At 51.2% G+C, this 27,084-nt stretch overlaps 1 long non-coding RNA gene across 3 annotated transcripts; it reads left to right on the top strand.

The window, feature by feature from the left end:
• The first annotated feature begins 1,296 nt into the window (after window positions 1–1,296).
• On the top strand, window positions 1,297–16,440 carry LOC127688607 (uncharacterized). 3 transcript variants are annotated; one of them, XR_007978718.1, is made up of 4 exons: window positions 1,297–1,359; window positions 1,845–2,005; window positions 3,002–3,160; window positions 15,902–16,440. It is a non-coding gene; the product is annotated as an uncharacterized LOC127688607 (long non-coding RNA). The 3 variants fall into 3 exon arrangements; XR_007978719.1 differs by having other exon boundaries at window positions 2,951–3,160; XR_007978720.1 differs by having other exon boundaries at window positions 2,910–3,160.
• The last annotated feature ends 10,644 nt before the right edge of the window (window positions 16,441–27,084 follow it).

The raw sequence follows: 27,084 nt of genomic DNA, 5'->3' as shown, positions 1-27,084 counted from the left end.
ATATGAGATGCACTTGCCTTACGTGAAACAAACTCTAAATGGCTGGGCTTCTGAAAATAGATTATTCCCCAAGACTGGAAGGGATTGATAACAGCTGTACTAGAGGCCAGTCCACAGTTGCTGGGTGAAGGGTGGTATCCTGATCTACAAGAACAGATTCAATTTGATGACGCTACTATAGAACAATGTCATTTAGTGGCTTTAAGAGCTTGGAACAAAGTTGAGGAACTTGGAGGAAAGGTCACCTCAATTACAAAGATTATACAAAGCTCTGGAGAATCCTTCACTGGTTTTTTTGGTTTTGGGTTTTTTGGTTTTTTTACAAAGATTAGTCTCAGCTGTGAAACAAAACCATATCAGACTCTGATGCAAGGCAGGTGCTGATAGAGACCTCAACGTTTGAAATGCAAATACTGAATGTAAAAATATTATTAGACCATTAATGTCATGGGGAGTGCCCGTGGACAAATGGATAAGGGACACAACCAATATTGGCGGTTCTAACAGATACAGCTAATATCATAGGTCAAGCTACAGCTAGAAATCCCAAAGGCCCAGCCCTTGCTTGGACAGGAGGGATAGACTTGAGCTGCTGTGTCTTGGACCTTGGCTCGACCCTAGAGAGGCTTAGGAACCAGGCTGTCCCATGGTCTATCCCACTGTACCAGAGGCTGCCTCCTGCTTGAGCTGGTACCACCTCTTCCTGAGAGAGATGAAGGCTGTGGCTTGGCTGCACCTCCTCCCTGCTCCTTCCTCTACAGGGCAAGACTAGCTCATTCACTTTCAAGTCTCTAAAGAAGTTAAGTGGAAGGAGCCATGGGAAGGGACCACGAGGCCATGGAACCTTGGGATCAGGTCAGGGGTCCTCCCGTACTGGCAGTGGGACCCTAGGTGGCCTCATCCCTGGCCCTGGGAATGACTGAACTATCAGCACCAGGGGGTGGGTGGCTCAGTTGTACCTGGCTCTGCTGTCTGATAATTTCCCGGGTACGTGCAAGCTTGAGCTGCTTTCTGGAAGTCATGTGGCCACTTGAGTCAAAAGCTCTGGAAATACACACAGATTTTTAACTCAGAAATCCCATCTATCCTTGTGTGTCTGCCCCAAGGAAAAAGCCACTTGAATGCACAGGGAGGGGGCAGCCTCTAATGTGCTCAGTGATCCTGACTCCTGTTGGCTGTCAGCTGTAGCCAGACTTCCTCACTGGGATTGTCCCCTCCCACAGACTTGAGGTCCCATATCTATGCTATTCCCTGCCCACCCAGACAGGATGTCTGTTTCTCAGGAATACAGATATCCACAGAGGCGGGGCAAAGCAGGCTGTGAGCTTTAGCCCTCTTGTGTGCCGGGCTCCGTTCTAGGTCCGTAACACTCCATCCTGTCCTCACAGCAAGGTTTTATTCTCCCTGTCTTTCATGCAATAAAACCAAGGCAGCCAGGGAGGCTGAGGCAAAGAGCCAGGGAACTCAGCTGTAATCCTGCAGGCACCAGAGGGAATCCTAAGAGACACCACGGTGGGTGGGTGGGGGGAATATGTGAGCCTCTCCTCCAGCTCCCTCATAGCCCATCCTGATTCCTTGCAGCATTTCCCTTCACAACAACTATAGCAGGTGCTGGAGGCAGAGGGTGATGCCTGCCTGCCTGCCTCTCTCTCTCTCTCTCTCTCTTTCTCTCTCTGCCATAGATACCAAGCCCTGGTGTCACCCCCCCTCACACACACACACACACACACACACACACACACAGTCTCTGCTGCAGCCTCTGGATGTGCCTGGAATCCCAACATTGAGCTGCAGAGATGTCTGGCCAGAGCCGCAAGGTCAATCCTTCTCTTAGCTCTATACAGCTACTGCAGCATCTGGTCAGCCTCAGGGGCACCCTCATCCCCACCCCATCTTGAAGAAATAGAGAATGTGCCAACTCCTGTCCCACCTCTAGACCTGGGAGACTATCATGGGAGAGAAAGGAAGCAGTGAATCCGCAGAGTCCTGGACCCTTCTCTTCGAGGTAACTGCTGCTGAACCCACAAGCACTGTCCAGAGACCTGGAGGCAGAGCCAGGCAAAAGCCAGCGCTCCTGTCCTGGGAGCCTCCAGTTTAACATAGAACCATGTGAGTGAAGCAGGCTGCAGTCCCCTGAGAGCCACATGTGGCCTCTGAACAGGGAACAGGGTCAGGATGGCCAGGTTAGAGCCTCAGCTGTGCCTTCTATAGCTACGTGATTTGGGACACTTAACCCCAGCATGTCCCAGATTCCTGTGTGGAAAATGGGGAGAGGCTGATGGGAACCTCAGAAGTTTGGAAGAGGCAGGGCAGGACCTGAAGTGACCATGATGGCTCCTGCCACTGCCACCTGAGTGTGGCCTTGGTCTGTTCAGGCTCTACACAAAGCCTTTTGTGCATGCCTTGAATCATCACAAAAAAACCCATGAGACACACCTATTCTCCTAAAGCACGCGGTATGCTCTATGGGTCACAGACAGACAATCAGAGAGGGGCTGAATCACCTTGTGGGGAGGCCAGTGATGGGGGTGAGGGAATATTGACTTGAAAGGCTGTGGAGGTGGAGCAGCAGGGGTGCAGGAATGCGATTTGGATGGGAAGCATCTGAAGATGGCAGTCTGAGTATGGGCAGGTGCTAAACCAGCTTGTTCATAGGCCAGTGTTGGTCCTAGTCAACTTTCCAAAGTGCTACAAAGGGAGTGTTCCTGGGGTCCCGTTCTTAGAGGATGCCTGAGCCCAGTTGTAGCTCTGGTCCTGGTCTCTCCTGTGTTGCTTAGCCCGGTCAGGCTGAGACAGAAATGCTCAGGAGGTGGCAGACTTAAGTGGTTGATTCCAAGTAACCAGGCTCCTATCCAGACCCTGACTGTCCCTGGGACACAGGTGCTTTGTCCCCCTGTCCCCAACCACAGTCCAACAGAATGCTCTCCGGCCTGCACATGGTGCTGGCTAGGATCCCAGAGAAGTCACCAACATGAATGGATTCCTTGCCCTGCCACCCCAGCCCCCAGCTGATGAAGGATAGCCCAGCCCTGAGGCAACAGGAGGCCTGCTTCTGATCAACCCTGGCAGCTTCCTCCTTCCTTTGGAGAAAGTGCCAACGCCAACCTGGAGACTCAGGCCAAGGCTCAACTCTGCCTGCTCTGCCCTACACCCCTACCAGGTAAGGATCAAAGTTAAGAGTTAAGAGACAGCTCTCCATGGTCCCTTGCCCTGGACCTTTTGCTCCCTGCATCATGTGGCCTGCTTCTTGGTCCACCAGACCTGACACTGGGCACCTGTGAGAGGCCCCTGGGGGTGGAACTCAAGGCATGGAAATGGAGTCTGAGCCCACTGAGGAGTGGGTCTCATTGCTGTCCTGAGTGGGGAGGTCAAGGGAACTTGAAGGGGGCAGCATCTAAATAGGGTTGGTCAGCTACCGTTAGGCAAAGAAGGCAAAAGTACAGCTTGGCCATGGTATGGCTGAGGAGAGGGCATGCCCGGCTTGGGCGTTAGGCTTTAGGATCTGCTAGCGATTAGGGGCCAGTGGCCCTTGTGGCTGCTTCTCGGGGTTTCTCTGCGCCTCACCAAGCTGAGCTGTGTAGCTCACAGAGGCCATTGGTTTCTGGCGGCCCCATCTCAGCCAGGTCCTTGGCAGCCCACACTGCACTCAAGCCACAGATTACCAAGAAGCAGCCCTATCAGATCTTGGCACCAGCTAAGAGATCTCAGGCCAGGCTGAGTGAGGGAAATTGCAGTATTTAAACAAAAGGGGACCGAGAGGCCGTGATGAATGCGGTTTGGCTGTGACAGGCCTGTAGGAGGCACGACTTGTCCTGTTTGTTTGTTTGTTTGTTTGTTTGTTTGTTTTTGTTTGTTTGTTTTTATGCAAGGGTTCCCTACATAGTTCTGATTTTCTTGGAGCTAAATATGTAGAACAGGTTGGCATTGAACTCACAGAGATCCTCCTGCCTCTGCCTCCGGAGTGCTAGGTTAAAGACTTACAACACCAGGCCTAGCCCATTGATTGTCTTCTTAATCCAAGTGGATATCCCTGAGGCCTACACTTCCCACACTCTCCCTTCCCCTGTCCCATTCGACAGGTGGAGAAACTGAGCTGAGGACTGAGCTGAGGATAATGCCCTGATTGGTCAAAGGCCACAGGGAGTTTGTTTCAGAATCGGCTTGGCTTGCCTCACCTTAGTCTCCTGGGCCACAGGAAATAGTCAGGAAGGTGTTTGGGCGGGTGGCAGAGATGGGAAGCCCCCAAAGCCTCAACCTACTGTGGAAAGCCTTGGCTGTGTGCACGTTTTCACCCGTGGAGCTCCAACCCTTTTTCTCTAGCCTCTGATGCTATACCTACCTTGAGGATCTTCCATCTTCCCATAATGCAACCAGGCTGAGGAATGCTACAGGAGACAGAGGAGGCCTGTGGTTCCTGAGTTCCTTCTTATTCAAGCTCAGCCCAAGGCAAGCATGAAGCCCAGCAGGAGTGGGGCTCAGGCAACTCTACCCCCAGACAGATGCCCGAGACAGAAGAGGGTACCATGTGTGACTTGTGTCAGAGGTGACAGAAATAGAGGGGCCGGGGTGGGTAGGGAGTGTAAAGTGGGGTGGGGGGGCGGGGGGCGTGGGGGGGGGAGAGTGACTGAGAAGGAAGAGAAATGAGCTGAGGAACAACAAAGTGAAGGCTCTTAAGCTGCCAGTCAGGTCTGGGCCAGCCCTGCAGCCCTAGTCAGGATGCGGTCCTGGGGCCTCAGTTCTCTGCTCTTCTCTCTTTGTTCCCAGCAAGGGTGCAGTGCCCCAGTAGACAGAGAGACTGTGAGGGGCCCCTGGCGGGGGATCTGTGTGTGTGCAAGCACACAGAGGGCCCTGAGAACGCTTCTTGGGCTGTTTGTACACAGTGTGGCCCTGTGTCTATGAATTCAATGCCTGCCTCAGCTAGAATCACAGATGTGCTCCAGGGGTGGATCCACACTGCTGAAACCGGTTTTCCTCTAGTGAGGGCCTTGGGTTGCTTCTCTGCCTTGTCTTGGTCTCCCGACCAGCTCCTGCACCCATCTGGTTGGCATCCTGTGAAAAGCACCTGTGTGGGGCACGTTAAGTTCTCAGGATTCCACAGTGGGGATGTTGCGCCAGGCCTGTGCTTTTAAGCAGTGAGGTGCTCCTTGGGGAGTGTTAGTCCCTCTGAGTGTGTGCACTGGGCACGGGGATTATCGATGCTCTGGGATGCCAGGCAGGGTTTAGCCCCTCTGGGCCTCTGTTCCTCATCTGTAAACAGGGATTAATAATTGTGCAAATCTCCCAGGGTCATGAGAATTAATTAAACAAGGGAGTACCAGAAAACTGAGCTCAGCCAGCATCTGGGGCAGAGCCAGAGCAGAATGTGCCATCCTCTAGGTTTCTTGGGTTGTCCTGTGATCACATGGATGCTCTGTCCCCTGAGGACCTGCCTGTTCTGTCTGTGCCCGGCAGCCAGCACCTCCTTCGCTTCCCTGAACAAATACCAGAACCGCTTCCTAAGGCTAGGAATTTTCTATGAGAGGATTGCTCTGGCTTCTGGTCCAGGGCCAGCCAAGGAAAGTACTTGTGTCCTAAAGATTGGAGGCCTGTGTCTCCCCATGGCACAATGTCAGGTCACTCAACCTGTGTCATGTAGCAAAACTCCTTTCCATAACTTCCAGTCCATGCAAGCCCATGGTGGAGTGCGGGTGGAGGACCCTGGCCAGACTGAAGGAAGGGCAACTCAGTATGGGAGCTTCCGGGGCCTGCGGCGGCCAGACTGGCGCCCATCCATCAGAGCTGTGAGATTCTTTCTACATGACGATGATGGCCACAGGCTCCCTTCTGGTCCCAAGCTAGACCTTCATGCCTTCCCAGCAAGGCCCAGGCTAAAGAAAGAGGATACGGAATCTCCTAGAAGATAGATACTTGTGAGCCCCAGTGCCCCCCTCCCCAGGCCCCTGGGACTTCTCGTGCCTGTCAGATGAACTCAAAGGGAAATATTTCTGGGTTAAGTCTACTGCCTGAATACTAGAACGTGGAAGAAATTCAGATTTTTCTCCCTAAGACTTTCCCTCAATCCTGAGGTCTAGCCTCCTCTAACATCTGAATGCAGTAGCCCTTAGGGATGCCAGGAGAGGGCTGCACCCTAAGGGGATGATAAGTCTGGCTCCAGCTAGGAGAGTCCCCTCATTCTATCCTCCTCCCCCTTCTGTATGTGAAATCCAAGGCTTAGACTCAACCTCTTAGCTTCCAAAGAGGCCACTGTCCTTTTTATATGGGGCGGGGTATTATGGGGACCCAGCAGATGATGAGCAGTCAGGAGCTTGTCATCTGCTGAAAGCCGGCTCGTGGGTAAAGGTGCTTACTGCCAACCGCGAGGACCTGAGTCCAACATCCAGCACCCACAAGGTAGAAGGACAGAAGAAGCTGCCCTCTGACTCCTACAGGTGAACCACTGTGCATGCAACACATGTGCACACATGTGCATGCACAAGTGTGGGTACACACACACATACATACACTAAAAAAAGAAATGTAAGAAAAACTGTTTTTAAAGGTGGTAGTTGCTTATGTTTTGTTCAGAAGTTTTTTCTTTTCTCTTTCTTTTTTTTACAGAGCCGTTTTGTTTTGTTTTGTTTTGTTTTGTTTTGTTTTGTTTTGTTTTGTTTTGTTTGAGACAGGGTTTCTCTGTATAGCCCTGGCTGTCCTGGAACTCACTCTGTAGACCAGGCTAGCCTCGAACTCAGAAATCTGCCTGCCTCAGCCTCCCAAGTGCTGGGATTAAAGGCGTGCGCCACCACTGCCCAGCAAAAGTTTTTGGGTTTGGGGCAGCTCAGCCCCTTTCTTTTTTTTTTTTTTTTTTTTTTTTTTTTTTTTTTTCTTATACAGTCCAGGCAGCCTCCAACTCTCAATTCTCCTGCCTCAGCTTCCTGAGTGCCAGGATTACAGGCATGTGTCACCACCGCATTTAGCTTTTGCAAAGCATTTGTTGAAACCTACTGAATGTCAAAGAAGGGAGGAACGGTAGGCAGAACAACCCTGGCTGTTCAGACAGTTTATGGTTGATAGCTTCTATCTGGGTAGAAGGACCCCAGAGCTGCTTCTGCCTGGTGGGTTTGTTCTAGACTCTGCCAGTCAGTGCCCATGACCACAGTGAGCAGACAGTGGTCCACTCTGACTTGGAACACTTCTCCAGTGCCTTCAAACTCAATTTGACCACTCCCAAGAAATAGGGCCTGGGCCTGGGGGCTTCACCTGTCTGGGCACTGTCTTCGTCTAGTCCACACCTGGGAACTGCACGGAGGTCACGTGGTGTGTGTGTGTGTGTGTGTGTGTGTGTGTGTGTAGTACCCAATAAGGTAGGTCATTAGTTTTCTTCCCACCCACATTGTTGAGCCAGGCAAAAGGCAGGCTGGGGTCCAGTGTTTGTTTGCTTCCTCTGCTAAGAGGAGGCCAAAGCCAGACCCGATACTTCATTTTCCCATTTAAAAGTCAGCAATAGGGGCTGGAGAGATAGCTCAGTGGTTAAGAGCACTGACTGCTCTTCCCGAGGTCCTGAGTTCAATTCCCAGCAACCACATGGTGGCTCACAACCATCTGTAATGAGATCCAATGCACTCTTCTGGTGTGTGTCTGAAGAGAGCTACAGTGTACTCATAAATAAAAGTCAGCAATATAGAATCACAGGGGCCATGCTACTGAAGAGTTTAACCAAAAGGAAACAAAGACAGGCACCTGCGGCCTGTGGTTGTGGGGGCAGAATATCACTGTATGGGGCACAGGTGGGGGTGTTGAAGTGGGCCCAGGGTGGAGACATGATTTGTCCTGTGACCTCTGAGTGACCCTGGGTTATCTCCTGCAGACAGTTCCTTCCAGTTCTGTTCTCTGGCTACTGCTTATCTCTCCCTGATAAATGGCCCAGTGTCCTTTAGAAGAAGAGCTATCTGTGTCCTTTAGAGCCTTCCCTGCCTGGCCTTGGCATAGCACGTGGCCTCTGGCCTAAGAGTTTGCCAGGTAAGGATGATAGGGCTCTGTACCCAGGGAGGCTGGCTCTCTCCAGATTGTCCTGACGACCAGGGTCTGATAGGAGAGACCAGGTTTGGCCTTACAGACTCTGAGAGAGGCAGGGTCTGGTTTTCTTTCTCTCTCTCCCTCTCTCTCTTTTTTTTTCCTTTATTATTTTTTCTCCGAGACAGGGTTTCTCTGTGTAGCCCTGGCTGTCCTGGAACTCGCTCTGTAGACCAGGCTGGCCTCAAACTCAGAAATCTGCCTGTGTGCCACCACCGCCCGGCTGGGGTGTGGTTTTCACAATAGCCTTTCATTCCATCTCCGAGTGCCTGTTCTTATGCATGCCCACCACTACCTACACCACAGAGTCTTGGCTCCTCAGACATACTGACCGGTGACAGGGCCTTAGGGAGAAACTGAACATTGCTTTGAATTGTGGTCCATATGTGACTCTTAGCAACCACAGCTGGGGACAGGAACCTACCAATGAGGCCATCAAATGGATAGCTACAGAAGAGAGAGGCCTGTGCCTGTCTCTGTGGAGTCCCTTGGTCCTCACAGTTGTTTAAAGACTATTTCTTGAGGGCCAGGCCCAGGTTTCCCAGAGAAACAGGAAACTTCCAGGAGCCTGCAGACCCTAGCCCATATCCTTCTGCAAACAGCACATACTCAGAGAGCAAACAGTAAGAGAAACAGCTTCCCTTCCCTGTGGCCAGGATCCTGCTTTTTTTTTTTTTTAAATTCTCACTCATTTTATAATGAAGAGGCCACCGACTTAGCTGGTGTCATTACTGTTGCTGATCTCTTCATGGCTGTCCCCAAACCAGCCACAGGTAACACTGTGTGATCCAGGCAACTTACAGAAGAAAGGTTATTGGGCTTACAGTTTTCAGAGGGTTAGAGTCCATGTCCATCATTGAAGGGGGTGTGGCAGCAGGCAGACAGGCATGACTGGTGCTCTAGCTGAGAACTTTCATCTTTATCCATAAGCACAAGGCACATACACACACACACACACACACACACACAGAGAGGGGGGGGAGGGAGGGAGAGCGAGAGAAGGAGAGAGAGAGAGGAGAGAACTGGGAATGGATGGTTTGGGTTTCTGAAACCTCAAAGTACCTCTGACTCCAGTGACACCCCCCCCCCCCAGTAAGGCCACACCTTCTAATCCTTCCCAAACAGTTCCATGAACTTGGGACCAAGTATTCAAATGTATGAGCCTATGGGAGCCATTCTCTTTCAAACGCCATAAACCACCTCTGTAAACATTCTCAGCAGGGGGATATGGGCTGACACTGCCCTCTTACCAGCTTGGGGGACTTGAACTTGTGTTTTTGTTCTAGAAGCACTGCAGTTTCTGCATTTATTTACTCAATAGGCACATATTTTTATTAAGAACACACTCTGGCGTCATTCTGTGGGTGAAGTGATGAGATATAGCAATGACCAATAAAATCACAGTGTACTGTCTATAGTGGAGTCTGATCTCTCTCTCTCTCTCTCTCTCTCTCTCTCTCTCTCTCTCTCACACACACACACACACACACACAGAGGGGGGATCTAATTCCATGCTGAGTGCTCCGTGGAACATGCAGGGGTTGCAGGCACAGGACCCATCAAAGCCTTAGCAGGATAGGAAGCTTCTCTGAGAGTGTTGTAACCAACAAAGCAGGGCCGGGTGGACTTGCGCACACCTGTAATTCCAGCACTCAGGAGACAGAGACAGGCAGATCTCTGTGAGGATCTGGTCTGGTCTACATAGAAAGACCAGGATAGTCTGGTCTACATAGAAAGACCCTGTCTAAAAAGGGGTAGGGGGGACAAAAAGGAAGGAAGTGTAGGAAAACAGAAAGAAAGAAAAAAGAAAAAAAGAAAGAAAAATGAAAGGAAGGAAGGAAGAAAGGAAGGAAGGAAGGAAGGAAGAAAAGAAAGAAAGAAAGAAAGAAAGAAAGAAAGAAAGAAAGAAAGAGAGAGAGAGAAAGAAAGAAAGAAAGAAAAAACAAAATGCAGACACTCTTGACAGCAGAGTGTGTTAGTGGCAGAAGTGAGCACCTCAGCGTAACCAGCAGACACCCTGGGATCAGTCAGTCCTTGCCAATCAGGAGCAGGCCAAAGAGTCTGCAATTATATGATAATCCTCAGAAGGTCCTAAAAACTCAGACTCTAGGCAGCTCAGCCGACTGTGGTCTCCAACGAACCTTAACACACTAGTCATACACTCCAGCAACAGTATAGACCCTCTCAGTGACTTCATCTCCTACCGTGATAACCTGACTCTGGCTGGCTCTCACGTTGTGACCACTGAGTGTCCAGCACTCTGGTTGACACAGCTCAGCATAACTGAGGCCATGACCAGTTAGCTTCTGTCAGTCTTGAGCCAGCACCCTCTACTGTCCTTCCCCTGCCGGTGGACGTGGACAGGATGGCTTGCTGTGCACTTGGCTATCAGGCTTGAAACCCACGTGTGCCTCCTGTGCACACTGTCCGTGAGTCCTGATCCCGATACTGGTGGTATCATTTAGAAGCTAGATTGTTAGATTCATCTGTTATGAGTTGTGCTGGGCCCCTTTATGTGTGGACAATAAACTGTGTGTTTGAAAAGAACAGCTGGTTGGTTATCTACCTCCCCATAAGGTCCAAGTCCTGTTGGAGACAGGAGGAGACTAAGAAGCTGGCTCTTGAGCAGGAAATGTCGAGTAAAATTGGAAGGGAAGATGAGGCGTTGTGCTGGGGTTTAATTTCAGCACTGGGGGCGGGGGGGGGGGGGGGGGAGATGCAGGTGAGCTCTGTGAGTTCAAGACTAACCTGCTCTACATACTGAGTTCCAGGACAGTCAGGGCTCCATAGAGAGATTCTGTCACCAAACAAACAAAATCCTGGCAGAAAGGAAAGTCCAGCACAGGCAGATGGCCAGAGGGATCATTAACTGGGCACTAGAACTGGAGGCAGGGAGGAAGCAGGTTTCCAGGAAGAGGCAGTGGAATTGTGGAGCAAAACTGCACACCAGGCCACTTGGGAGCTGCCGTAGGGTTCCTCCTGTTTCAATGAAACATCATGACCAAAAAGTCAATTGGGGAGGAAAGGGTTTATTCAGTGAACACTTCAGCATTGCTGTTCATCACCAAAGGAAGTCAAGACCAGAACTCAAGCATGGCAGAATTCTGAAGGTAGGAGCTGATGCAGAAGCCATGGAAGGGCACTGCTGACTGGCCTGCTTCCCCTGGCTTGCCCATATAAACCCCAGCACCACCAGCCCAGGGATGGCACCACCCACAGTGTACTGGGCCCTCCCTCATTGATCACTAATTGAGAAAATGCCTTACAGCTGGACCTCATGGAGGTATTTCCTCAACTGAGGCTCCTTTCTCTCTGGTGACTCCAGCTTATGTCAAGATGACACACAAAACCATCTAGTATGTCTAACCATGGCAGGTCAATCTGAAGGAGCAGGAGACCAGGGGTGATTTTGAGATGGTCCCCTCTGGTTTCCAAGTAGAAGGTAGATTCTGAAGGACTTTGCTCCCCAAAGTCTGAGGCATATTTTGCTATTATGGCCAGGGACTTATTGTCACCTGCTGCCTCCCTTGTGGCTGACTAGGCCGAGAGCACCTGAGGGCAGGAATTGGGGTTGGGTCTGCATCTAATTTACTTAGCTCTTCTCCCTCTTCACTCTCCCTCTCTCTTTGACATAAGGACTTGTTATATAGCCTTAAACATACTACATATCCTAGGTTGGCCCTGAACTTATGATCTTCCTGCCTCTGCCTTCCAAATGCTGGGATTACAGATGTGTATAACCTCGCTCGGCTGGCATCTAATTAATTTCTGTAATTCCAGAGCTAGACACAGCAGAGGCTGCCAGAGGAGCTCACTGATCAAGTGTCCATCTATCTAATGATGACCCAGAAGCTGTCTACCTGGCACTGCCTCTGCCTACAGGCTGGTGTCCACAACTTGGTCAGGCGCCATTGGGCCAGCGCAGGCAGGATATGCACAGTAACAAGCTAGGCATTCAGAAGGCACACTGGGCACCTCCAGTGCTCACAGGTTGGCAGTCAGCTGGGAAGTCTCACCTAGAACCCCACAGCCATATGGCAGGACTGCTAGCACCATCCATCACAGACGAATCAATCTGACAGACTGTGCCGTGCAGAACTAAGGTCCCGTCCAGGGTCTACCTGTCCCCAGACTTCTCAGGCAAATGAGGTAACAGAGACAAAGATGGGAGCTGGGGATGGCTGCAGGTTAGTTTGCAGGGAGCCATGGCTGGGCACTTAAAGAGAATAGCTCCTCATCCAGAAGGGGTGACGCCAGGCACATCTGTAAGCAGCTGGTGAGCAGTGAGCTGACAGGCAGGAGCGCTGTGTAACCCAGAGCAGATGCTGAAGAAGCCTCCCAGCTCTGCCCCACCCCACCAAGTTCTCTTTGCCCCACTGGGCTTCAGAAGCCATTATCTCCTGCCCCCTGCAGCAAGGCCTGATGATTGTGATGTCTGTGGAGAAGGCTGGTGTGGGATAATCCAGAGAGCCCTCCTCTTCCTCCTTACCTCTTTACACCACACACACACACACCACATCACACACACGCCACACACACATACATTATACACATACCACACACACATCACACCATACATATGCCACACACACACACACACATACATTACACACATACCACACACACACACACCACACACAGACATCACATACACACAGCACACACATACATAGCACACACAGCACATACACACATATACCACACACACAGCACACACCATACACACAGCACACATACCACATAGACACATCACACACATACACACACACACCATACACTACACACACACACACACTACACAAACCACACCACACACATACACACACACACATATATACCACACACACACACACACAAACACACACTGACAAGGCCCTCAGTTCTGAATGAACAAGGAAGTGCTCCCAACCGCATCTCGTGTGCTCTCCCCAGCTGTGCTCCCATTGCTGGTGCTCTGCTCTCCTGCAGTTCTCTTCCCCTGGTTAAGGACAGACACATCCATCCTTTCAGCCTCAGTTCATTTGCCTCTTCTTTCAGGGAGTCCTCCCTAACCCATCAGGAGTTCCCACAGACTCTGGCTCACCCCCTGCTAAAGCTTCTCACTCTGCCCTGAACTGTGGCCACAGGACTGTCGCCTTCATCGCCTTTTGGTGTGTCAGAGTCCAGCACAGTATCAGGCAGGGTGTAAATGAATGATCCCCAAAAGCCCTTTGAACTCGGCACTACTCTTGACTGGACCTCTTGACTCTAAGCTCACTGTCAAATACCCACAGAGCACAGGCCTGACCTGAGAACTGACTGGCATCTGACACCTGGGATCCCTGCACTGAGACAGGGAGGATGTGTTTAGGACTCTTCCGTAGCATGGTCCTCCCTTGGGAACTGGCCTCTGAGAGCAGGAAACAGGAAGGGAACTTACCTTCTGTTCTCCCACCCAATCTCCAATTTAGAAGTGGTGCACCCTGTAATTTAGAAGACTAATTCGGTGTAGGGTTAGGAGAAAGCACTGTGTACCAAGTGGTGCCAGCTGTTGGAACCATACTTCTTCATGCTTATCGGATTAAACCCATATCGGAGCAGTCTTCTCTGGTGGGCACGACACAACAGACAGGTCTCTATATGTGGCCAAGGCTGGTCTTGAACTGGTGTCCTTCCAGGGTCAACCTGCTGGGATAAACTGTGTGCCTCACTGTCTCCTTGCTCTGGCATTTAAGCGCAGGTTTTAACTCCTCCCCTGTAAACTCCTCTGTGACTGACGGGAGGCCGATTCAAGTTACCTGCCTTATAGGTGACCCATTGCCTTCCCACCAGGACGTGGGCTGGGTGAGCAAGGTTGGCCCAGAGCCCTGCCCAGGTTCTGGGTTGGCAGAGCTGTGATATCTGATAGGCAGAGAGGCCACTCCACTCATGACTGTGTGGCCCCGGGCCAGAACTGGCACTTGCCTGGACCTCAGTTTGCTTGACTGTGGGCCAGACAGAGAGCATTCATTAGTGAGTGCTTGAAGGACAAATAGAGCCAGCATAACTTGGGCTGTCCCTAACCCTCTAATCCCTAAACCCTGCCCCCCTGAGGTACAAGTCTCTTAGCAAGCAGGGACTTCATTCTTCCAGTGTTAAAGCTAGGCAGACGCCCGGGGGAAGGGCAGGGAAGGGCAGGTAAAGCTAAAAGCTGTGACTGGGGTGTCAGGTGACAGGCTTAGGCAGAGAAGGACAGAAAGATTCTTTAGAGTGGTCCTCCCAAAGGATCAGTCCTTTCAGTTCAAGGACCCCAGATATCCTAGGGTAACAGACCGTCCCCACGCTGCACAACCCCCCCCCACCTCGGTTCACCCACGCCCTAGCAACTCTGAAACTCTTGCTAACTGGGCTCAAACCGTCTGTCGCTGGTGATTCACACACCGCTCCTCTTTCCTCTTCCTGACTAATTATAGCTCTTGCGTGTTTTTCCTCTTGGAAAAAAAAAATGTCTTCTTAAAAAATATATCCCCAAGCCAGTGGTAATTAATTTGGTGAGCCTTGCTGTATGCATTTCAGACTGGCTTTGAGGAAAGGCAGGTCCTGGTGAAAGGGTATACACCAAGCCACAGAGAGGAAGGACTGTGGGCTGTGAGGGGGGATAAGCAGCAGAAGCTCGTCCCATCCCTCACAAGATCCATTGTGGCTTTAGGGACCCTGGAGAGTAGAAGTAACAATCTCGGGGACTCTGTTGAATATGATACCCTGTGCTTAAGAGCAAAATGCCAGCTGGGCGGTGGTGGCACATGCCTGTAATCCCAGCACTCTGGGAGGCAGAGGCAGGCGGATTTCTGAGTTCGAGGCCAACCTGGTCTACAGAGTGAGTTCCAGGACAGCCAGGGCTACACAGAGAAACCCTGTCTCGAAAAAACCAAAAAACCAAAAAACCAAAAAACCAAAAAACCAAAAAACCAAAAAAACAAAAAAACAAACAAACAAACAAACAAACAGAACAAAATGCCTACCATAGGCATAGACTTTTGTACCCTGATACTTGCTAAAGCATGCCTGGATATAGACATAACCCTTTAGAAGAGGGTCCCACAATCGTGCCCCAAATAGAGAGAGGCTCTAGGGAAATTAAGCCCTCCAAGGGCAGGGAGTCACAGCGACTGTCCCGACTGTCCTGGAACAGGACTCGATTAGCATTCTCTAAGATTCTCCAAAGTATCAGCTGCTGTGGGCTGTTTGGGAAGGGAGGAGGGTCCAAGAACAACTGGGAAAGGGGCAATCTGACTGGATCGGAGAGTGCCAGGCACACCCTAAGAGGAGGCAAGGAGCCACAGGGTATCCACAGAGACAGAGAGGAAGCCTCAACCAGTGACAGGTCTGGGTCCAGGACTGAGAGATAAAGATAAATAAAGCCTGGAGAGACAAGACAGGAGCAGGGACCCAGCAGAGAGAGTAGTTGGAGTCCTGGACAGAGTCACGGGGACAGCTGGGACTGGGACGGGCAGGAAGCCCAGATTCTGCAGAGCAGTGGCATGGGTTCTGCCAAAGGAACAGGGACTGGGGGCTCGGATAGAGCCCAGGCTGAGGACCCCTGAAAAGATAGACTCAGGTGCACTGTCTATAGAAGGTTTGGGCTGCTGGTGTGGGTCCAGAGAGACAGGGCAGGCACGGCACTCCAGATCGGAGTTCAGTTATGAACATAGTACTTCCGCCTTTCTCAATTCAGAAAGACTATTTGGGGAATGTCCCAGAATGCACTCTGGCCTTGGGATTAAAAGAGCTAATGTCATGGAGCAAGGGGACAAGAGTGAAGTAGAGGCAAACTCACACGAGGATCGTCAGTTCAAGGGCGGCCTGAGCTACACAACAAGTTCTATTTGCACAGATGTTTTCATGTATGTATACCTGTGTGCTGGATGTGTGCCTGCTAACCGTAAAGGCGTGAAAAGGATATCAGATGCCCTGGAACCGGAGTTATTGGCAGTTGGAAGCCACCATGTGGGTGCTAGGAATTGACCCCAGGTCCTCTGGAAGTGCAGTCAGTGCTCTAAACCACTGAGCTATGTCTTAGCCCTAAGATTCTGTCTTAAACAAATAACAAAGCACCTAGTATTGTGGGGTATGCCTGTAATCCCAGTGCGATGATTTGGATATGCTTTGGCCCAGGGAATGGCACTATTAGAAGGTATGGCCCTGTTGGAGTAGGTGTAGCCTTGTTAGAGTGGGTGTGTCACTGTGGGCATGGGTTTTAAGACCCTAGTCTTAGTTGCTTGGAAACCAGTATTCTGCTAGCAGCCCTCAGATGAAGATGTAGAACTCTCAGATCCTCCTGCACCATGCCTGCCTGGATGCTGCCATGTTCCTGCCTTGATGATAATGGACTGAACTTCTGAACCTGTAAGCCAGCCCCAATTAAATGATGGCCTTATAAGAGTAGCCTTGGTCATGGTGTCTGTTCACAGCAGTAAAATCCTAAAAGACCCAGTTTTCCGTAGGCAGAGGCAGGAGGATTACTGGTAACTTTGGGACCCACCTGGTCTTTATAGTGAGTTCCCATCCAGCCAAGGCTACTTAGCAAAACTTTGTCTCAAAAAAAAGAAAGAAAGAAAGAAAGAAAGAAAGAAAGAGAGAGAGAGAGAGAGAGAGAGAGAGAGAGAGAGAGAGAGAGAGAGAGAGAGAGAGAGAGAGAAAAGAAAAGAAAAGAAAAGAAAAGAAAAGAAAAAAGAAATGTGTGTATATACATATGTATATATGTATACCCTTTCTGCCAACTCCTGATACCAGCAGCCTGTCCCTTGGTTCCTGAGGTCAAGTTGGCTTCCGGCTTCCTCAGCATAGAGTGCGACTACGCTTCCTTCCCTGGGCCCCATAAGGGCAAGATCTGTCTCCTGCTTAGATCCCTCAAAACAAAGTCTTTCAGATCCCCAGGACAAAACTTGATGTCCTCCTCATACTTCAGAACAGGATCTGTCACCTCCTCAGACCCCTCAGGACAGAGCCCTGGTTGCTCTCTCTCAGATTCCTCAGGACAAAGCCTATCAGCTTCTCAGATCCTCCCTCCAGCCCTCCAGGTCAGGGAAAGACCCCTCCCCCCAGCTCCTGGCCTGCCTGGCTCTGGCTGTTGAAGAGGTGTTGACAGCTTGCTAACCACAGGCAGAATGCCTCTGACTTCAGCCATCACCTCCCCCATCTTCTCTGGACACCTGACATGGCCTCCTGCCTGGCCAGGGTCAGGGCTGGGTGCCCAGGACCTTTTAGCCAGGCAGCTGTCGGGATTTCCGGCCGGCACGAGGAGTCTCTCAGCCACTTTCTTGTCTGGAATCTCTGGCCAAGTCTGCGCTCTTCTGGGGTCCGCGTCTGAACTTTGGAGCATCTGTCATTAGAAGGGAGAGGGATACAACAGACAGCAGGTGGCCTTTGGTGGCCTTTAGCCCAGAAGGCTTAAGGACAGTGCCCGTGAGCCCTAGGAATGGGAGAAATGGCCGCCAGTTCTGGGACAGGGCTTTAGCCAGTGCATGAATCAGGAGGACTGGTGGTCTGAGCAGCCCATCGGGTCTGCAATACATGATGGGCAGCAGTTTTTTTATGGAAACAGATGGTTTTTTTCATAGGCCCACAAAACAAGCCAGAAAACTTCCTTATGTAACGACTTATAACTAGAGACAGCACAGTTTGGGTTAATCCAGCCCATATTCTGGGTAGATCACACCATGCACCTCAGTTTCTTTATCTGTAAAATGGATTACAGTAAACCCTCTTTTCCTCTCTCTCCTCTCTCCCCTCCTCCTCCTCTTTCTTTTTTCTTTTTGTTTGTTTGTTTGTTTGTTTGTTTCTTTCTTTCTTTTTTTTTGACACAGGATCTCTCCATGTCACCTTGGCTGTCCTGAAACTCACTTTGTAGTTCAGGCTGGCCTTAAAGATCCACCTGCCTCTGCCTCTTGAGTCCTGAGATTAAAGGTGATTGCCATGCGAGTCAGCGATGGCAACCAAGACTCTACCTAGAGGCTCCTAACCTTTTCCTGAAGCCATCTTTCTCTTGCCAAGCACCTAACAGCTTAAGCCGATAGGCGGCCCTTAGCTACCCCTAACCCACTCTAACCAGGGGAGACCACACTGAGCTCTGCAGGAAAAAGAAGCCTGGGTGGGCACTTAGAATCGAGATCTAGCCGGGCGGTGGTGGTGCACATCTGTAATCCCAGCACTCTGGGAGGCAGAGGCAGGTAGATTTCTGAGTTCGAGGCCAGCCTGGTCTACAGAGTGAGTTCCAGGACAGCCAGGGCTATACAGAGAAACCCTGTCTCAGAAAAAAAAACAAAAACAAAAAAACAAAAAAACAAAAAAACAAATCCAAAAAACCAAAAAAAAAAAAAAAAAAAAGAATGGAGATCTAGGGCAGAATCCCTCCTGGAAAGGAACCTGGCCGAGCCCACTCCCTTCCAGCGTCTGCAAAACGGGGAGCTGCTGGCTGAGTGCCTGCTCCTCTGATGTGGAAGCCACAGACTGTGCCCAGAGATCTATCCTCTGTCTTCACTCGGCCTCCCTCCCTGCCTTCCAAGCTATTCTGACCTTTGGCCCCAGCTCTTTCAACAAGATGGGGAGGAGGAGGAAGAGGAGGAGAGACGGCCCCCCCACCCCAGACCTTTTTTAGCCCCCCTGGGAACTCGGTGTCCTCCCAGCAAGGGTGCGTGGGTCGCGGTGAGTATTAATAGCTTGGCTGGAGGAGGTGACAGGGACTATCATAGCCAAACTCTGGAAACTTCACTTCCTAGGCAGGCCAGGCCCTCCTCCTGTCCCCGGCTCCCCTATTAAGCGGCTCCATTTCTGTCCCCCAGGGGCTCTCTCAGCCCCACAGCTCCCACCCCCTCAGGCACGCCTCTAGCTGCCTCTTGGTTTGAGCCTTCATGAGATCCTCTCAGGCCAGAACTTTAGTGGGTTGATGGCTTGGGGCTGCTCTGGGACCTGCCCATGGGAAATGAGAACAGAGGGGGGTCCTGTCTGTGACAAGGACCTTGTCTGCATCCTTCCCTGTCCCCTGGATGACTGCTCCTTCCTGCACGCTGCCTCCATCTTTGTTTCTGATGGAGCTGTGTTGTGTTCTCAAAGTTTTCATGCATGCTCTATTGAGCCTAGGAAGAAGTGGAGAAACTGAGGCAGAAGAATGCTGGTCTGGGAAAATTGCTTACATCCTGTTCAGGTGGGCCACCTCTCAGGGCTGCTTGGCAAAGAATGACACTCTGAGCTATGACTGGGGACAGTGTTGCCTCTAAGGCTGGGCTGTGGGAACAGCAACTAGCAATGGAGACCTGAGGGTGAGGGGGCATCCTGAGGGCAGGAGAGCTGAGCTGGAGTCTCAGCAAAAGTGCGGCCCTGGTCCCTAGCTCTTTCAAAAGTCATATTCAACCCCTGGAAGCCCCATCTTGCTTAATATCTGTTCCCGGCCCGACTGATTTATTTCTAGGAAATGCAAGTTTCTGAGTCTCTGAGGGACAACTCCTCCTCAGTCAGCAGCAGCTGACTAACACAATCCTCTGATCCCCTGACCTCTGACCCTACTGTAGTTTAAGTCCTAGCCTTGATTCCGGGCTGAGCTCACACTTCTACCCTCATTAGTTCTGAGTAGTGTTCCTGCCTGTGGTCCCTGATTTCAGAGCAAGTCTGGACCTCTGCTACCAAGCAAAGTAAAAACAAACTCCAAACTGGGGCTGGATGGATGCAGGGTCTCTGACCCGTGGCTCAACTAAGCCTCAAACCAGTGCCAGGCCCAGGAAGAGTAGTCCCCTCCTCCCTTTCTCAACTTCTGTCCTTGGTTCACCCAGGTCCCTCGTTCTAGAGGAGGCTTTGTGTGCCACACAGGCACCTCACCCTGGGTCTTGAAGCAAGATGACACTAGGAACATGTCACACCAGGTGATTTGTGACTTGGAAGAACAGCGGTGGAAGTGAATGCTATTTCTGGGATAAAGCTTAGTGGTTTAGACTGAGGTCAGAGCAGAACCCTCGGTGGGAGAGGAAGGGGAGGAGGCAGATGGACCCTCAGTCATCACACAGCTTGACAGATAATCCGAGATTGGGGCAAAACCCTCCTGGAGCAGAACAGCAGACATCCATACCCCAGCCAGGGGGGCAACGGATTGTAACAACACACACCCTTAACTTAACCCCTGTGTCTGCTTTTCTCTCTAGTGATGGAATATGTCCTCCTGGAGGCTCAAAGCAGAAACTGGGTTTGAGTCTTGCTTCTCCTTCCTAGGAACACTGACCTAAAACTGCACAGCCACAGCCCATAGTCGCCTCTGTATTCCCATCTGTAAAATGGGACCCTCTGCTACATTCCCTTCAGAAGTTTACAACTTCAAAATGCAATTGCCTAGTGAGTCTCTGCACACGCCCAACACACATGGAGAGTTCAGGAGGGCTGATCAGGCATGGTGGTCCCCGACTGTAGTTCCAGAACCCCAGAAGTGAAGGCTTGAGGGTCAGCTCATGCCCAGTCTCAGTTACACGTGAATGCGAGGCCAGCCTGCACTATGTGAGATCCTATCTTTAAATAATCAAAATAAGAAAAGAAGGGAGAGCTAAAATTAGCTCTGCTTCTGAGATGAAGCCCCCGTTTGCCGCCCTGCCTCGGGCCCTCGTCTCCCCCTCGGAGCCGAGAGCTCCTGTGAGACACACTTTGGAAACCCTGAATAAGATTCTTGGCCTGCAGCAGAAGCATGAGCTGACAATGGCAGGAGCTGCAACAACATGGGATTTGCCAGCATGGAATTAGGTCACAGAGCTCTTAAAACCAAGAAACTACAGAAGCCCCGATAACCCAACATCCTGGGGGACAATGCTCATCGAACTTTCTGAACCAAACACAAAGGGCACAAAGGGACCAAAATACAGGGGGTTTGGGGAGCAAAGATCCTGCCAGACAACAGCCTGGGCTCTCAGATCCTGAAGTGTAACGGGAGCTGAGGCTTCAGAGAGGGTGAAGGCTCCTCTGGCTTCACCAGGGTCTTATTTTTTAAAGATGTATTTTATTTTTAATTATGCATGCATGCATGCATGTATCTGTGTAGGATATGTGGCCATGGGTGCAGGTACCTGCAGCGGCCAGAAGAGGATATCAGACCCCCAGGAGCTAGAGTTACAAACAATTGTAAAGGTGGCGGTGGCGCACACCTTTAATCCCAGTACTTGGGAGGCAGAGGTGGATCTCTGAGTTCGAGGCCAGCCTGGTCTATAGAGCAAGTTCCAGCACAGTCAGTGCTACACAGAGGGAAAAAAAAAATCCAAAACAGTTGTAAACTGATGAACTTGGGTTCTGGGAACTGAACTTGGGTCCTCTGCAAGAGCTGTATAACTACTAACCTATATCTCCACCTACTATGTGGACTTGAATCTCCCCATTTCTTGGGGATTCTTCTCCTCTACCTGCTCAGGTTCCCTGATGGTCCATCTTCTTCTAGATCACCTCCCTGGCCTGTCTCCTCTCTTCTGACTCCTAGGATACCATTCTCAGCTGGGTGAATCCTCGGGGCTATCCCTGCTCCCTTTGTCCTCTGTGATAGTATCCTACGGAGTGGAATTCTGACATACTCATGACTACAAGCCCTTGCCTCTGGCCTCCCTTACAAATGCAGAAAGTATTGGCCTGTAGGAAGGATGCATGTATTGAGCAAGCATTGAGCATATGTAGAGAAACCTACTATACACCGAGGATTTACATACATCCTCTCTAATCCCGGAGCCCGGAGACCAGGCAGGGGAATCACATACCCAAGACCACTCTGCTGGAGGAGTGTTCTGACAAAGGGGTGGGAGGGAGTTCTGCACTGCAGCTGGTGTCCTGAGAGGAGAGAGGTGGTTATATAGCAGCTGTCAAACAGGTTGTAGGCTAAGGGGCTGCAACAGCGACCTGTGGCCTGATCTCTGGAATGGGGGTGGGGGTGCCAGCTGCCACCAGGGCTGGCTGAGCAAGCCCTTCCCCTCGGTGCCAGTCCCGCATGACCTTTCTAGGTGGTTAATGAGGGCCCAGACACCACTCAGTAATTGGCCTTATTAGACAGCTAGGACTGCTCAGGGGATAGGGTGGCGGATGCTGGGGCCCTGTGGGGACAGGCCAGACAGCAGCCTGTTAATTACCTGAGAAATCAGACAATTAGGCTTTCTGCCACCCGCCTGCCCATGTCCTGCTGGCCCCTAATTACTGAACGGCTGCTGAGCAGGCCAGGAGTGACCTGGATTTGGACCGGGGACCTGCCCCTGCCATTTCCCCACATCCACTCTCTGCCTCTACTGCAGGCTACAGGGACCTGGCTGGGTATCTCCTTCCGGGATCTACCCCTGCAGACCCCTGACCTCCACCTCGTTCCCAGCCCTTGGACACTCTTGTCCTATCTTTCCTGCCAGAGGCAACTCTGAGCAACTTGAGACAGATGCTAAGGTGTCTGCCGTGATGGGATGAAGGGTGTGGGTTGTTAGAACGGGGACTCAGGAGGCGAGAGGGTGAAGAAGCCATTCAGGGTCTCTTCGTGACTTCCTCAGTGAGAAGGGACCGGACGTGACTGAGGAGAGGAAGTGGAGGGCCTGGATGTACCCCCAAGAGCTGTGGGGTACAGGCCAGATCTGTCCCTGGGGATCCCTTCCACACAGAAGCAAAGAGAACAAGATTGATGGGCAACCTGTGTTCAGGAGAGATACAAGGAGCGGGTTATGTGGGGAAGTTCTGGAACTCTACCAAAAATGGAATGATCAGGCTGAGTCAGGTAAGGACAGCTTAACAGCACATCTGGGGGCCTGGAGGCAGATTCGCAAGCAGCTGTTGGCAACTGACTGGAGAGAGTCAGATGGGCTCTACCCTGGGATGATGAATAGGAAGCTGGGTGGTTCAGTGGGCAGGACAGAGACATGGGCTACCTCTCATCCTGAACATACAAGGAGCTGCTGTCTGTCAGGCTCTGAAGGAGGACGTGAGATCATGGAGAACCAGAGCTTGCAGGAAATGCCTGGGGTTTACTGCTTTCCGTACTAAGGCACTTTGCTGGTTCTGTTGTGGAACTGAAAATTCCATCCACTATCTCTCCAGATGAAGGGGGTGGGGTTTGTCCCAAAATTGCCAGCTACTCAGAAAAGTACACTCAGCCCCCCCCCCCCGAAAAGTCAAGAAAAAGCTGGGTTTATCAGTCTAGGGATGCACCCGGTTGGTAGTGGTTTGCACGAAGTCCTGACTTCATTCCGAGAGTCACACAAACCCAGGCACCCTGGTTGCAACACCTGCATTCGGGAAATGAAAGACAGAAGAATCAAAAGTTTTAGGTCATCCTTGGCTACGGTTTCATGTGGATGGGGGGGGGGGAAGTCACTTATGAGTGGCCATAAACGGGGTGCCTGGGTTACCCCCATGAGGGCTTCTTTCCTCTGTCCCCCACACAAGTTTGCCTAAAATTCTACCTGGAGCGGTCATTGCGCCTTCTGAGGTTAAACCCTGGCAAACTTGAGGCCAGCCTGGGCTACGTGAAACCCTGTCTCAAACAACAAGAAAAAGAAATTAAGTTGATGAAACCTGGCCAGTGGGCTAGAGTGGGCCCCAGAGAGGCATCCCAGTGCCATCCTGGCCCAGCAGAGGAGGCACCATGGCAACAAGGTAGGAGAGAGATGGGCAGGATTGCACTGACGTGGCTGGACACTGGCATCTGAGAGCCGACAAGAGTCACGAGGATCCTTGTCTTTAAGTGCAACTTGAGGATTAGGGCAGGGGTGTCGTCTGGAGAGTCTGCTCCCAGCCCTCTCCAGAGAGAAGACCTAGGAAACCCTTGTAAGCTTCTCTCTGGGGCTAGCTCCTGAGAGCCACTGTGGCCCGAGGCCAGAGGCTGAGAGCTGAGTCCTGAGCCACTGCCACCGAGTCTCCTCCTCACGGGCTCAGGACAATCTCTGGATAACCACGGGTGCTCTGCAGCGTCCATTGCTCAGGTCCCCAGGTATTTCCTGACAAACACATGCAGTACCCACCTCAGAGATGTGCGGCCTCAAGGCTTCTGCCAACTGTTTCCCAGAGAGCCAGCCCTGTGACACATACACACATGTATACACACACACACACATACAAAACTTGCAGTGCTAACTGCCTGTTGGCCTCTGAGCCCAACTGGGTTGACACATCACTATTCATTAGAACAGGTTGTGCCCTTGTGCCTCAGGGCACCATTCCAGACACCAGAGTCACTGTCTGGCTGATCTTCACCTGTCTAACCTCCGAAGGCCGGCCAGGCCTTGCTCCGGGTCCCCTCCCTGTGGTGTCTGACTTGGTGTACAATACACAGAGGGAGAGATGTGTTTGTTAGGCAAATAGAATACATGTGTGTCGGGTAGGGGTAGTGAATAGGTGACTTTTCCAAAGTCTCTTTGACAGTATAGCATGTGTAGGACCTTGTTCCTGGGATCTGTATTTATAAGTGCTACCTGTCTTATCCCACACTTATCCCCCATAGGATGTCTACACAACAGGGGATCTTCCATCTTTGCTCTTAATTCCAACTGACACTAGCCAGGGTTGATCCAGGTTGTATGTGTGCATGTGTGTTTGCGTTCTGTTCTGATACCTGGCGTCAGACTCAAAAAGGAAGTGCTCACAGGGGGGGGGGGATACTGCCTAGTCCAGAAGTCTCCTACATGTTGTCACTTTTAGGGTCCAGTGCTGGCACAGAGCACAGCTGGGAGTGAGAGGGGGCAGGGAGGAAGCCAGATCCCATAACACCCACCCCAATTCAACTTCCACCTTCTCCTTGCCTCTGCTCAGTCAGGCAGCCCAAGGTAGAGCTTGCTTCTGCCAATCACTGCCTCTGTGCCCTCGGGCAGCCTGCTTCCCGTTGAATCCTCAGCTGACTCACCCAGAATCAGGTGAACAATGAGAGAGATACCAAAGATGTCTGGATACAGATGCCAGGCCTTGTAGGTTCCTCAAATGTGGCTACTCTGCCTTGCCCCATTTTCTAAAAGGAAGAACAAGCCTGCAGAATTAGGGTACTATCCCGAGGCAAAGACGGGGCCAGGACTAAGACTCTTGATTCTCTAGGGTTAATGTGACAGAAGGCTTGCCGCAGTGTCTCCTGACCATGGGGTTTGGGTCCAGTAAGGCCCAGCAGCTGAAATCTACGGTTTCATGTGGATGGGGGGGAAAGTCACTTATGAGTGGCCATAAACGGGGTTCCTGGGTTACCCCCATGAGGGCTTCTTTCCTCTGTCCCCCACACAAGTTTGCCTAAAATTCTACCTGGAGCGGTCATTGCGCCTTCTGAGGTTAAACCCTGCCCCCACCTCTGTACACCAAGCCTCCCAGATCACTGCCCTATCTCGGGCCACGCTCTTGGCCTAAAACATCTGCTGGATGTGGCGAGACACACGTCTTGCCTTTGAAGACATTGGACTAAGATGGCCAACACCTTCTTGGCTCGTTCTCAGAGTCACAGCAAGGTACAGGCTGTTCCTGGAAGACTGAAACAGGAGCCGGGCCTGGTAAGGACAGTGCCCATGGTCCACAAGGCCCAAGGCAGCACTCCGGAGAGGCTGCCGACTGTGCCGTAATGAGGCTCTACAGAACTGTACCTGGCAGATCAAGGCCTGGACCTCGGGCATGGTATTCAATGTTATTTTTTTTTCCTCACAAAAGTGGCTAAATGCCATTAACCCTGTCCCCACCACCACATGGCCTCATGGAGCATAACAATTCTGTGCAGCATACTTACAGTCTGCAAAGTATACAATACCACCTTTCCCAAGTGGTAGTAGTTGTGGAGTTGTATGTACCAGGGCCTGAGGAGGTTGGGCTTCGACATCAGTTTCTCTCTGCCTTGGCTGACTCTGGGAGAAGGGGTCATCATCAGTCTCCTTCCACAGATGAGGTTGTAAAGACTCAGAGAGAATGTTCCATCGTCTGCAATCACACACTCTTCCGACTTGACTCAGCCTAACCCCAATCATTCGGAAGGCATAGATAGTAGGTAGGTACTGCTAGCTGGACCAGAAGCGCAGAGACAAGGCTGAGTGGCAGGGTGGCCAGAGGCCCTGCATTATGGAGGAGGAGGTAGATGTCACCCCAGGAGGACATCCTGGTTGGGCCTATCTCTTTGCCTTCTCATTGAGCAGAACTCTACAGTCTTGAGGGGGTGATGGCAGAGGCAGCAAGGATAGCAGCTCCTAGCTGACAGCTCTCAGGGAAGGCGCTGGCTGCAGAGACTCACAACTGTTCTGCAATAGTCTGTCTCATTCCTGTTACTAAGAACCAACATGCCTGGCTGGAGAGATGGTTCAGCGGTTAAGAGCACTGGCTGCTCTTCCAGAGGTCCTGAGTTCAAATCCCAGCAACCACATGGTGGCTCACAACCAACTGTAATGGGATCTAATGCCCTCTTCTGGGCGTCTGAAAACAGCGACAGTGTACTCAGCTACAGTGTACATAAAAATCTGACAAGCCATGGACAGTCCCATATCCTCTCCAAAAGCCCCACTCCTTCCATCAGAGCTGAGATCTCCAATGGAAACCCCGTGTCCACCTCTCCAGTGGGGGAAGTGCTTGAGGCAGGGAGTCACTGTTCTCTTCCACAGCCTGGCAGCTCAATGCATGTGTGGTAAAGCCCTGGATGGTCAGCTGGGTGAGTGGACGTTGCGTGTAGTTCCCACAGTTGCGGTAAGAGATTCCCACAAATTTAGTAGCACTGAAACAATACAAATGTATTCTGGAAAGGGCATCTCCACAGGCTGAGGTCTCCCAGGGACAGCTACATTCCAGACTCTCTGGGAGCACCCCTTTTCTTGCCTTTCAAGAACAGCTTTCCATTCATTTCCCATGTCTTCATCTTTAGACTCAGCCATGTTGGCCAAATCCTTCTCACATTGTATCTCTCTCTCTCTCTCTATTTTTTTTAAAACGAGATTTATTTATTTATTTATTTATTATATGTAAGTACACAGTAACTGTCTTCAGACACACCAGAAAGAGGGCATCAGATCTCATTACTGATGGTTGTGAGCCACCAGGTGGTTGCTGGGATTTGAACTCAGGACCTTTAGAAGAGCAGTTGGTGCT

The sequence above is a fragment of the Apodemus sylvaticus genome, chromosome 7 (assembly GCF_947179515.1).
Source record: "Apodemus sylvaticus chromosome 7, mApoSyl1.1, whole genome shotgun sequence".
NCBI classification, from domain to species: domain Eukaryota; kingdom Metazoa; phylum Chordata; class Mammalia; order Rodentia; family Muridae; genus Apodemus; species Apodemus sylvaticus.
The sequence above is the reverse complement of the archived record's forward strand: the minus strand, read 5'-3'. Positions and strand labels throughout refer to the sequence as shown.